The sequence below is a fragment of the Rhizophagus irregularis genome, chromosome 21 (genome assembly GCF_026210795.1).
Source record: "Rhizophagus irregularis chromosome 21, complete sequence".
Lineage (NCBI taxonomy): Eukaryota > Fungi > Glomeromycota > Glomeromycetes > Glomerales > Glomeraceae > Rhizophagus > Rhizophagus irregularis.
In genome coordinates, this window is record NC_089449.1 from 2,170,651 (window position 1) to 2,181,998 (window position 11,348).

An 11,348-nucleotide genomic window follows, 5' to 3' on the forward strand; every position below is an offset into this window, starting at 1 on the left:
CAAAAAAGAATATTTTGAAACGTTAAAGAATGTTCTGATTAAAGAAATTAAATAAAAAAAAAGAATATTTCAGAACATTAAAGAACGTTAGCCAATGTTTCGATTAAAGAAATTTAAAAAAAAAGAATTTTTAGAACGTTAAAGAATGTTCTGATTAAAAAAATTAAATAAAAAAATTAATCAGACAATTAAAAAAATTTTAAAAAAATATTATTTCAGAACGTTTTTCAACGTTCCAATTAAAAATGAAGTAAAAAAATTAATCAGAATGTTAACTAACGTTCTGATTAAAGAATTTAAAAAAAATTATTATTTTAGAATGTTTTTTAATGTTCCAATTAAAAATGAAATAAAAAAATCAAATTTTATTTTAAAATATACATGCTGCCCAAATTATTTTGGGATGCTATAATTATAATTTGGGATGCCATAATTCATTCGGTTTATATATAATTTACTATGTAAAGTGCCAAAATAATTTGGGATGCCATAATTGAATTTGGGATTTTACTTATAATTACGGCAGTCCAAAATAATTTGGGTGGCATGTATATTTTAAAACGTTAACGTTAAAAAATGAAAAAATAGTTTCGCAACGTTTCATTGTGAAACTCACCCAAAAGTTTGCCAACTTTTTCTGTAAGGGCGTGCCAGAAATTACATGATTTAGTGGGTGGGTGGGGTCAGGTCCTGCAATCAGGTGTCACAATATACCTTTTATGGTAATAGTATATCTTTTATAGTAAATAATATATAATTTGTTTATTAAGAAGCTTTTTTTGCAATTATCTTACCATCTAAAAGTCCAATTTTAATGAATTTTTTTTGTTTTATAAAGTATAAAGAGAGCTACAAAATAAAAAAAAGTTTATGCAAATTGAATTATTGGATAGTAAAATAATTGTATTATAATATATATGTAATATATAGTAATTTTTACTAATTTATTTATTAAGAAGCTTTTTTGCAATTAACTTACTATATATCAGTTCAATTTTAATGAATTTTTTTTTGTTTTGTAAAGCATAAAAAGGTCTACAAAACAAAAAAAAAGTTTATACAAATTGGATTATTGGATAGTGAAATAATTGTATTATAATACACTGCCCTACAATAAATTACCGGATTTGACAAAATTTGCATAGCAATTTTCACGTTGCATATAAGTTTATGAATTTTTAATAAAATTCAGCCAGAATTTTTTTATTTGAAAGCTGATCATATATAGTTTTTATGTATCAAAATAAATAAATATGATTAATTATAAATATAAAAAAGTTTTCTCATTGCAAAATAATACAAAAAATCATGAAATTCTCACTTTTTTTCAGCAATGGGTCAACTCTTTAAAATTTTAGAAAATTTTCTTTATTTTTTAATACAAGAAAGCTACAATTGATTGGCTTTCAAACAAAAAAAGTTTGACTGAATTTTGTAGAGAATTCGTTAAGTTTCATATAGACTAAAATTTGTCAATTATTGTTAATTTTACTATGTAATTACAAATTTTTATAAGATTTACTAGTAAAATTGTTGATTTTCGGGCTATATGAAACTTTATGAATTCTCAATAAAATTCAGTCAAAATTTTTTTTATTTGAAAGCCAATCAATTGTAGCTTTCATGTATTAAAAAATAAAGAAAATTTTCTAAAATTTTAAAGAGTTGACCCATTGCTGAAAAAAAGTGAGAATTTCATGATTTTTTGTATTATTTTGCAATGAAAAAACTTTTTTATATTTATAATTAATCATATTTATTTATTTTGATACATAAAAACTATCTACGATCAACTTTCAAATAAAAAAATTCTGGCTAAATTTTATTAAAAATTCGTAAACTTATATGCAACATGAAAATTGCTATGTAAATTTTGTCAAATCCGGTAATTTATTGTAGGGGAGTGTATATATATAATATGTGGTAATTTATTTATTAACAAGCTTTTTTGCAATTATTTCACCATCTAGCAGTCCAATTTCAATAAATTTTTTTTTTATTTTATAAAGCATAAATGGGACTACAAAACAAAAAAAAGTTTATGCAAATTGGATTATTAAATAGCAAACTAATTGTATTATAATATATATATTAGTAATATAATATATTATATGTTATACTGTATAGATTTTTTTAGTCAATCAGAATTCAATCACATAGTGGGTAGGAGGGGTCAGGTCTCTAATTGAGCATAATCACGTGATTTCTAGCACATCCCTAAAAGGCTCATATCTTCGAAATTACCTTATATTACGGAATCTATCAAATTCTTTACATTTTCCGTGAATAAATCTGTGAAAGGCTTATTTTTACAGAGTTTTTACAGAGATACTAATAGATAAAACTTTTTATAGGGGAAAAAGAGAAACAAAATGAAAGGAAAGGGAGAATAAAAGGAATAGAAGAGGAAAGGAGAGAATGAAGGAAGAATGAAGGGAAAATAAAGGGTAATGGGAAAACAAAAAGGAAAAAGAGAACGAAAAAGGAAAAAGCAAAAAAAAAATTAAGCTTTGCCAAAAAAAACTTAATTTTTTTTTTGCTATACCACAGTCTGCAGCGGTAATTAGTCCAGTATTACATGATAAACATAATATAGAATATGCCGAAATAAATTTTTTTTTAAATATTAATTTTAATATTTATATATACATACTTGAATTAAATAGTATAGTAATTATGAGATATAATATAAATAAGGTATTCGGTTCAGTTTCTAAGGTGAGCAAAATAAATATAATTTAATTAATATATACTTGTTATAACGAACCCTAGGTTCCAGACCTCAACTTCACTATAGGGTTATAATAAAGATTTTAAAAGATTTAATTGGTTAATTCGTTATAATAAGGGGAAATTTATTATAGTTGTCTGAAAAATTCACTATATCAAGGGTTCGCTATATTAAGGTTTAACTGTATATATAATGTATTAATATATAGTGCGTTGAACAACAATGCATAATGTGTTAAACTACACATTAAAGTTGAACAATGTCTCAACGCGTATATTAACATTATGCGTTGGTATACAGTCAAACTTTTATATAACGATATGTTAGGACATATATGAAATTTTTAGAAAATATCGTTATATCAAAGTTATACCAATATTTATATGTCCTCACATATAGTGGAAAAATAAAATTTTATTGGTATATCAAGTTTTTAATAGTACAATCAACTCCCTCTATAGTCACTCCCATTATAGTCACATTCTACTATATAGTCACACCAGTTGAATGTTCAAAACACTTTATTATTAAAAACTATCCTATATAGTCACAATCTATCTATAGTCACTATCACACCTATCCTCAAAAATCTTATATTAAAAAGAACTATTTATAATCACAGTTATATAAAGAATATATTAAATAACTTGGCATCTAATAATCGTACAAAGATGTATCATAGCTTGTTAGAATCGTCTCACTGAGATGAATCGAATGGTGGTAGTTTTATCCTTTTGCTATGCAAACAGTCTTATGACTTTATTTTTTATTATATTTAAAATTTCGAAAGTGTGATCGAACAATATTACAAAAATAAGAAAATAAACTAAAAAATAAAAAGAGTAGCTTAACGACTCATACAAGTAAAGAAATCTAAACTGAAATAAAATTAAAGCAAAGAAAAACTAAACTATTACAGAATCGCATACCCCAACTTTACCCGAAGGCCAGTGTGAGTCAACTATCCAACATCCAAAAATCCAGTCCGTTACCAGAAAGAAATCCTAAGAGGTTGAACTGTTAAGCGGCGCAGAAAATCCAAGTGCGAGATCCATGATCCACCCTGAATTATAGAAGAGGATATCCAAGAAATCCAGGAATCCTGAGAAACTGACGTCAAAGAAGAGTGATTTTTTTGTGAAGAAGTAACAATAGGAGAAAATTTGGTAGATGGGCCACGTAATTTGGAAGCAGCCGAGATACCCTGCGACTCTTCCCAAGCGTGGAAAAGAACATTCCGACATAGCCAAATTTCACTATACAATTCGACTTGGAAGTCATTAAGAAGAGGAGAAATAGTCTTGTATATAACAGAGAGAGGAAAGTGATGATTTAAAAGTGCTGTTAAATGGGCAGGTAACAATCTTCTAGTAAGCCAAAGACAGGACGAAGAAGGAGTTTCATAGTTCCAACAATCTAAAGCAAAGAATTCAGATTGGAAAGTAATATCCAAAGGCTTCAGAGATAAAAACGAAGATAAACAAGAATCTCTGAATTTAATAACTTCAGCACGATGTGTGAGACATGGATTAAGATCCGGAAGAATATAAGAACAAGTCCAAAGATGATTCAAGTCTTCAGGAGCAGAATTACACTGCGGACAAAGCCAATCAGGAGAGTATAAATAAGGTTTGCATTGTTGAAGAGTAGTTAAGGTAAGCAACATATCCAAAAGGAGTTTGATACGGAAGATCCAGAATTCAGGACGACCATTCTTATGTGAAGCAAAACCTTTAATTTGTGAAAGGCAAAAATATATACCAGCCCAATCAAAGAGCGAAGGAGGACCGAGAGCAGTAAAACGCGCCAGTGAACAGAAAGATAAAAGAGCACGAGCATCTGCAATGGAGCGGAGAAAATGATGAATATTCACGTCAATAGGCAAAGAATTAAAAGTCAACAAGCATAAAGCATAACAAAATGCTGAAGGTAAAGCAGTAGGTTGTAAAGACGAGTGAGCATCTTTTGCCAGAGAATCCACTTGTATATTGTAGATATCATCACCATGAGCAGGGACTTTAATCAAATCAACATTAAGATTACGATCCATGATGAGGTGTCGAATAGAAAGCCAAAGAAGATGATTAGGTTCTCGGAGCAACTTCGGTGAGAAAGGAGCATCAACAAACCGTGTCCATAGTGAAATTAATTGACTACAATCAGTATAAATAGAGATTAAAGAATCACGGGAGAGGGCACTTATTCCTAATAGAACAGCAGAAATTTCAGAACGCAAAGCGGAAGGAAAACAAGAAGGGAGATGCATAGATAAGGATTTAAGAATAAGTCCATCATTATCAAAAGCGATCCAAGCAGAAGTCATGGAGGGAGGTGAAGATTTTTTGGCAGGATGGAAAGAACCATCGGTATACAAAGATTGCACAGAAGGCGGCAAGACATTATCATCAATCCCGTCTTTAAAAGAAGGAAAAAGGTCAGGGGAAACGGATAAAGGCGAGTTCCTCAAATGAACAAGAGTCAAGGAAGTAGCATAACTCCATGAAGTAGATAAAGTTATGGGAAGATAAGCCGCAAATACTTTGGCATTTCTGGTAGGATAGCCCACAGTTTCTGATAGGATTACATTGAAAAAACATTTTTCGCTATTACAGCGTAGTTTAATGGCAGATTTCTTGAATAAGGCGGGAATGTTAAGAGTACAACCAGGACAAGGATTATATAATCGTTCATCAGCTGAAGTAGATACAGGAAGCCAATGAGACATAATAGCCGAATTTTGTTTCTTGTAGGTAACGTACACACGGCCAACAGATAAAGTTTGAGTAGCAGAATCAAGATTAATAGCCCATTGAGGATAAAATTGATAATCTTTAACAGTATGATCTAGTAAACAAGGAGAAACTAAAGTAAAAGAAGAATTAATAAAATACAAAGGCAACAATAAAGAAGAAGAAGAAGAAGAAAGAAAATTAATTTTAATAAAATTAAACCAAGTAGGGATCCGTCCTTTTTGACCAACGATACCAAGGTAGCGAAGATCAGACCAATTCATAAGGTAACGTCCACAAGGAGAAACCACTTGAACAAGTACAAAAATATTCAAGTTCTTCCAAAGTTTCCAACTTGTTTGAAAAACAGAATGCGGTAAAATAGTTCGGAGTGACAGGGCAGGTTGTAAATCACGCCTCGGAGGCCGGAAGGAAAGGGACCACGTAATATGCAAACGCGAAGAAAATAATAGTGAATTAAACAAAGTATGCGTCCGTAAAGAAAAGACTTGTGACCATGGTTCTAAGTTAATAGTAGTCGGGCAACTTTCAGCACCCAAATATCCTTGAAGATAGGAGATAGCATAAAGGGCAAAGTTTTTGAAATCAGGATGAGTAAAAATTTTTTGCCAAGATGCGAGATGGGAAGAAAGGAATCGATAAAAGGCATTCTGAATCGAAAAGGGAAGTTTAAGAAATAACAAGGCCAACGGAGTAGTCGCAGCAAGTCCAGCTTTTTTTCGGAGTACTGAAAACACAGGAACGCGACTATTGATTGAATAGTACTTTCAGAGAAAAGGGTAGTTTGAAGACGAAATTCCAATCGCGGAAGAAGGACAGCATTATAAAGATAGGCCACATGTTGTGCTAATAGTTTCTTCGGTCCCAAGAGAGCAGCCATATCTTTAACCATGGAGCGCACTTGTTTGAGAACAAAATCAGAAGAGGCGGACAAGGAAAACCAAACTCCTAAAAAGCAAAATGAAGTATTAAGAGATAAGGAGGAGAGGGAAAGAGAAGTATCGGGAACTAAAGAAGAAGGTAAAAGTTCAAAAGTAATCTTCGAAGAAGGCGAAGAGGATGAAAGAAGAACATATTTTGCTGAATTGGCTTGGACATTATTTAAAGTATAAAATTCAGCAGTAATAGAAAGACGATCTTCTATTCCAGATTTTGAAGAAGCAATAAGTGTAGAGTCATCCATGAACGTTAAATGTGAAATTGGTAAAGAATGTTGTTCAAATTCAAGTGGAGAATAATTTAAGAGAGCTGAAGATTTTAAAATAAAAGGATCTCGTGCTTCTTGATTTAAAACAGTAAGTAAGGGATCCAAATAAATAACCCAAAGAAGAGGGGAAATGATTTCTCCTTGATCGATACTAACACGTACTCTATAAGCAGCTGTATCTCCATGACAAGTAATAATCTTATTATTTCGTCGAGTAAAAAGATTCAAAATAAATCACACTAAGAGTGCAGGGATATGTAATCTATCTAAAGCTAATTTAAGCATATTTAAATCCATAGAATCAAAAGCTTTAGAGATATCTTGAGAAACAATCCATAGTTCCTGATCATCAGTAGAGTCATGTTTATGTTGATGAATAATCGCATCAAGCATTTTGATAGGGACATCAGTAGAACCACCAGGTAGACCCGCAAAGTTACCTCCTTGGAGAATTTTACCATCAGCAAAGATATTAGAGAGACGATTAGTGACAACCTTAACTACACATTTTCGAACTGTTTCCAGAAGGGTAATAGGTCGAGTGTTCTTGAGTTGAGCATCAAATTCGTGAGGTTTAGGAATAGGATAAACCACAGCTTCACGCCAGTCAGCAGGAACATCACCGCGAGAAAGGCAGATATTGGCAAGTAAAAGAGAGAAATCCAAAGCTTCACTGGACAGATGTTTAATCATCTCATAAGAAATTTTTGAAGGACCGGAAGCTTTGTTATTAGGCATGGAGGAAATCACAGCAGACCATTCTTGTAGGGAAATAGGTGCCAAAACAGGATCATATAATGAAGTAGACACATTTGCGAGAGGAGTGTAAGCTTGTTGCCATCGGGCGGGAAATGAAGTGATGGAAGAGTAGCGGACCAACGGAGGAGAAACAATTGTTTGAAAATGAGTAATAGCAGCTTGTTTAATGTCCGAAAGATCCGTTAAAAGAGTAGGAGTAGAGTCCAGGACGACCAGGACACGGTCAAGAACAATTGAACGTTTTTCTACTGATAAGGCAGAATCTATAAAAGTGCCGAGCGAGTTCGAAAAGTGTTCGTCACGTAGTGCAGTATAATATTCCACTGAGTCCGTAAGGTGTTGGGCGAATTTAGTAGATAAAAAGGCAGAAACTAAATTCTTCTGTGATCGTAAAAACGATTTAAATACAGATGCAGAGGTCGTAGAATAGGTAGGAACTGAGTAATCAGGAAGTAAAGTTGCTAGATCTTCAAGATGGGAGGGCAAAGCAGCAGTCATTTGCGCAATCTGAGTAGGCCGATTAGAACGACGAGTAGTAAGACGATATAAAAATCGATCTAAAAACTTGTTAATAGCAATAAGTTTAGTTAATTCAGGAGAGTACGAATGTCGGTGTGTATTGGAGACTTTTTGAAAGGGTAATGTTACAATTGCAGCACCAATTATGGCAGCTTTCAATGCATGCCACATACGATCAAGAGAAAGGGAGGAGAAATCAAAATTAGGGTGATATTGTCTATCTAAATAAACTCCAAGAGAATCATCTACTTCAGTGGTAAAATTATTCCATTGTTCAACTGAAGTGGAAGCGTAAGAGAAAATAGTACGCATTTCTTTTTTTTTGTTTAAGACGAGATTTAGCCAAAATAGCCAGGCAAGAACTGAAGTCAAAAACAGTTGTAAGAACTTGGTGATCTGTAAAAGGATGATCAAGGAGACTCGGGCAAGTAACCACTTGCGAGAAAAGACCAGGAGCAGGAAAACCAGGTGAGGACCAGATATAATCCAGTCTGGAAGATCCATTATCATAAATGAAAGTAGGATCAGGGCCATTTGTAGAGGAGTGGGCTTGATGATCGGTAAAAACCGAGAAGAAAGCAAGCGAAAAAGTTTAAAATGATTAGAAGAGTAATGGGAATGAGCGACTTCATCAATATTAAAGTCGCCAAGAATAATTACAGAATAATTGTTAGATCTGGCATAATCAAGCCAAGAAAGGAGTTTAGCAATAAGATCATTGCAAATAGATTGATGAATAGAACCAGAAGGGGGATAATATATAGAGATAATAGAAATTTTAGTTTGATGAAAAAACAAATCTAATTTAAGAAGTCGACCTTTCCAAGGATCAATTGTTTGAACATGCTTATGAAGGGGATTACGTAGCAAAATACCAACACCATCATGAGGGCGAGAAGAAGATGAGCAAGCCCAGTAGGACTTAAAGTGATGTTGGGAGTGTTCATTCTTGAAAATAAATTTAGCATTTGAAGGGGAAAGACGCGTATCGTTAATAGATAAAACACCAAAAGAAGAGTGAAGAAAAAAATTAAGCAAATGTTGTTGTCGAACTGGGGAACATAGACCATTGTAAACGGTCGAATATCAAGCATGAAAAGATGATAAAATTCAACCACCAAATGTAATTTCCAAATATTAAGAACGAACAAATTGATTGTGAATTGGCGTAGATGGATAAATAATTAGCCGAAAAGGATAAACATTTAAGAAGAGTAATGGGAATCCCATAATTTTTATGAACTCAATATTTTAGTAATATATAAACTAAGCGATATCTATAATGTTGATAAACATTTAGGAAGAGTAATGATCTACATAATGTAATATTCATCAAGTAGTTGACAAAGAACCAATAGGATAATTAGAGTCGATCAATTGCGGCTTAGCAATCTTTAACAATAAGAACGATTAGAAAGAATAATTATAAGCCACAAAAGATAGATTATAAGCAAAACACATAAAGTGAATTGAAAGAACATATAGAATAATGTCAGAAAGATTAAAAAAACACACAAAATAATATAAAAGATAATATAAAAAGATAGTATAAAGATGGAACATAAAAGATAACATATTAAAAAGAACATATATAAAAAGATAGCATAGCATATTAAAAGATAGCATATTAAACGATAGCATATTAAAAGATAGCGTATTTAAAATATAGATAGTATATTAGAAAGATAGTTCAAAGATAATATGTAAAAAGAACATAAAAGATAGTATATAGATAGAATAGAAAGTAGTATAAAAATTGTATAAATAGAGAACGGAATTCAAAGTAATTCCATAGTTCTCATCCACAGAACTCAATAAAAATATAAGTTAAATTTAATTATTTGTTAATGAAGTATAATATTAATTAAAGGTAATAGGTTCACCCTAAACTTTAACTAATGTTCGCTTAATTAATTTTAATTGAATAAAATGGAAATTTAAGATGAATTAAATATACATTTTTGAAAAGAAATAATTCGTAGCGAGAGCTATCGAAGTTTGAAATTAAAGGTAAAAGTGGATATAATTTGGGGAAAATTTAGAGAAGTTAAATTTTATTTTATATCATTCGACGTTTTATATTACTAACGCTATTTATGTCGTGAACCAAGAATGTTGTTGTATGTTGTTCGTTGATTATGTTGTTTGTTAATTATGACGTTGATTATTTGCTTGTTCGTTTAATTGTTCGTTAGTTCGATTATTCGTTCGTTCGACCATGGGAATGCCCGTTCGATGTGGCAACTCTGTAAATTGATGACAGAGGGAATTTGGGGGATCTCATATGGTGCATGCTCCGAGAAAGGAAATGATCATCATCACATGATTATTATTATTATAATGAATATGAAATTTAATTTCGTTAGTAAGTCACTGATAGGTATTATTAATCAATATTTTATTTTTAGAATTTATTTTTAGATTTCAGGTTTTGACGAGTTCAAAGGGAACCAATAAATCAATAAGGATTTAATTGAGTTGAAAACTTGAAAAGGTGAAAGATTGAAGTTTGGAGTTGTGCAAGTAATCACTTAATCGATAGAAAGCACAAGAATATTTCTTTCGGGAATGAAGTACCTGAGAAATTTTATAAGGAGATGGGGAAGTGAAAGATGAATTTTGGAATAAAGATTAATAATGGGAGAACACCAATGCATTATCTGGGGTTCATCTGTGTGGTATGGGTTACCTCTGAGTTTGAATTTTGGATAAATGCTCGAGATTGGAAAATTTTTATTCTTCGACATTAAAGATTATAACGTATGGGTTACGTCAAATCTGGATACCCAGCTCAATAATGCGCAAATTGCTTTGGGGACGGGGAATGAAAATTGTAAAGACACCTACTATCAAGAAACATTGAATGGATAAAATAGGACAAACCTGTAAACTATCATGCTTTTACCCAATGGGAAAGAGATAGAGATAAGCCCAGTATAGGTCCACTAATTTGAGGAAAGATAAGTTGGTTTAGATGAGTTTTATGGATAGCTGATGACTTTTGAAACCGGATTTTGGAAGGTTAGATTCACCCGTTAAGAGACAAGTCGGCCAACGAAGGAGGAAAAATGGATACGTTGTATTGTTACAGGTCCTAGGCTACATTTCAGATGAAGGTTCCTGGTGTAGTGTCCTAGTTCACGCTCTCATTACAATATTCCGTTAAAAGAAGATAAAATAGAAGGATATTTACACATTAACGAGCCGTATAATGAACATTACGTGCAGTATTTAATAATAGAGTAAAATCCGAAAAGAAGGACATTTATTAAAAAGAAGAACATTTATTTGAAAAAGAATATTTATTTGAAAAAGAACATTTATTTGAAAAGAAGGACATTTATCTGAAAAGAACGACATTTTGTGCGTTATAGATTAATTT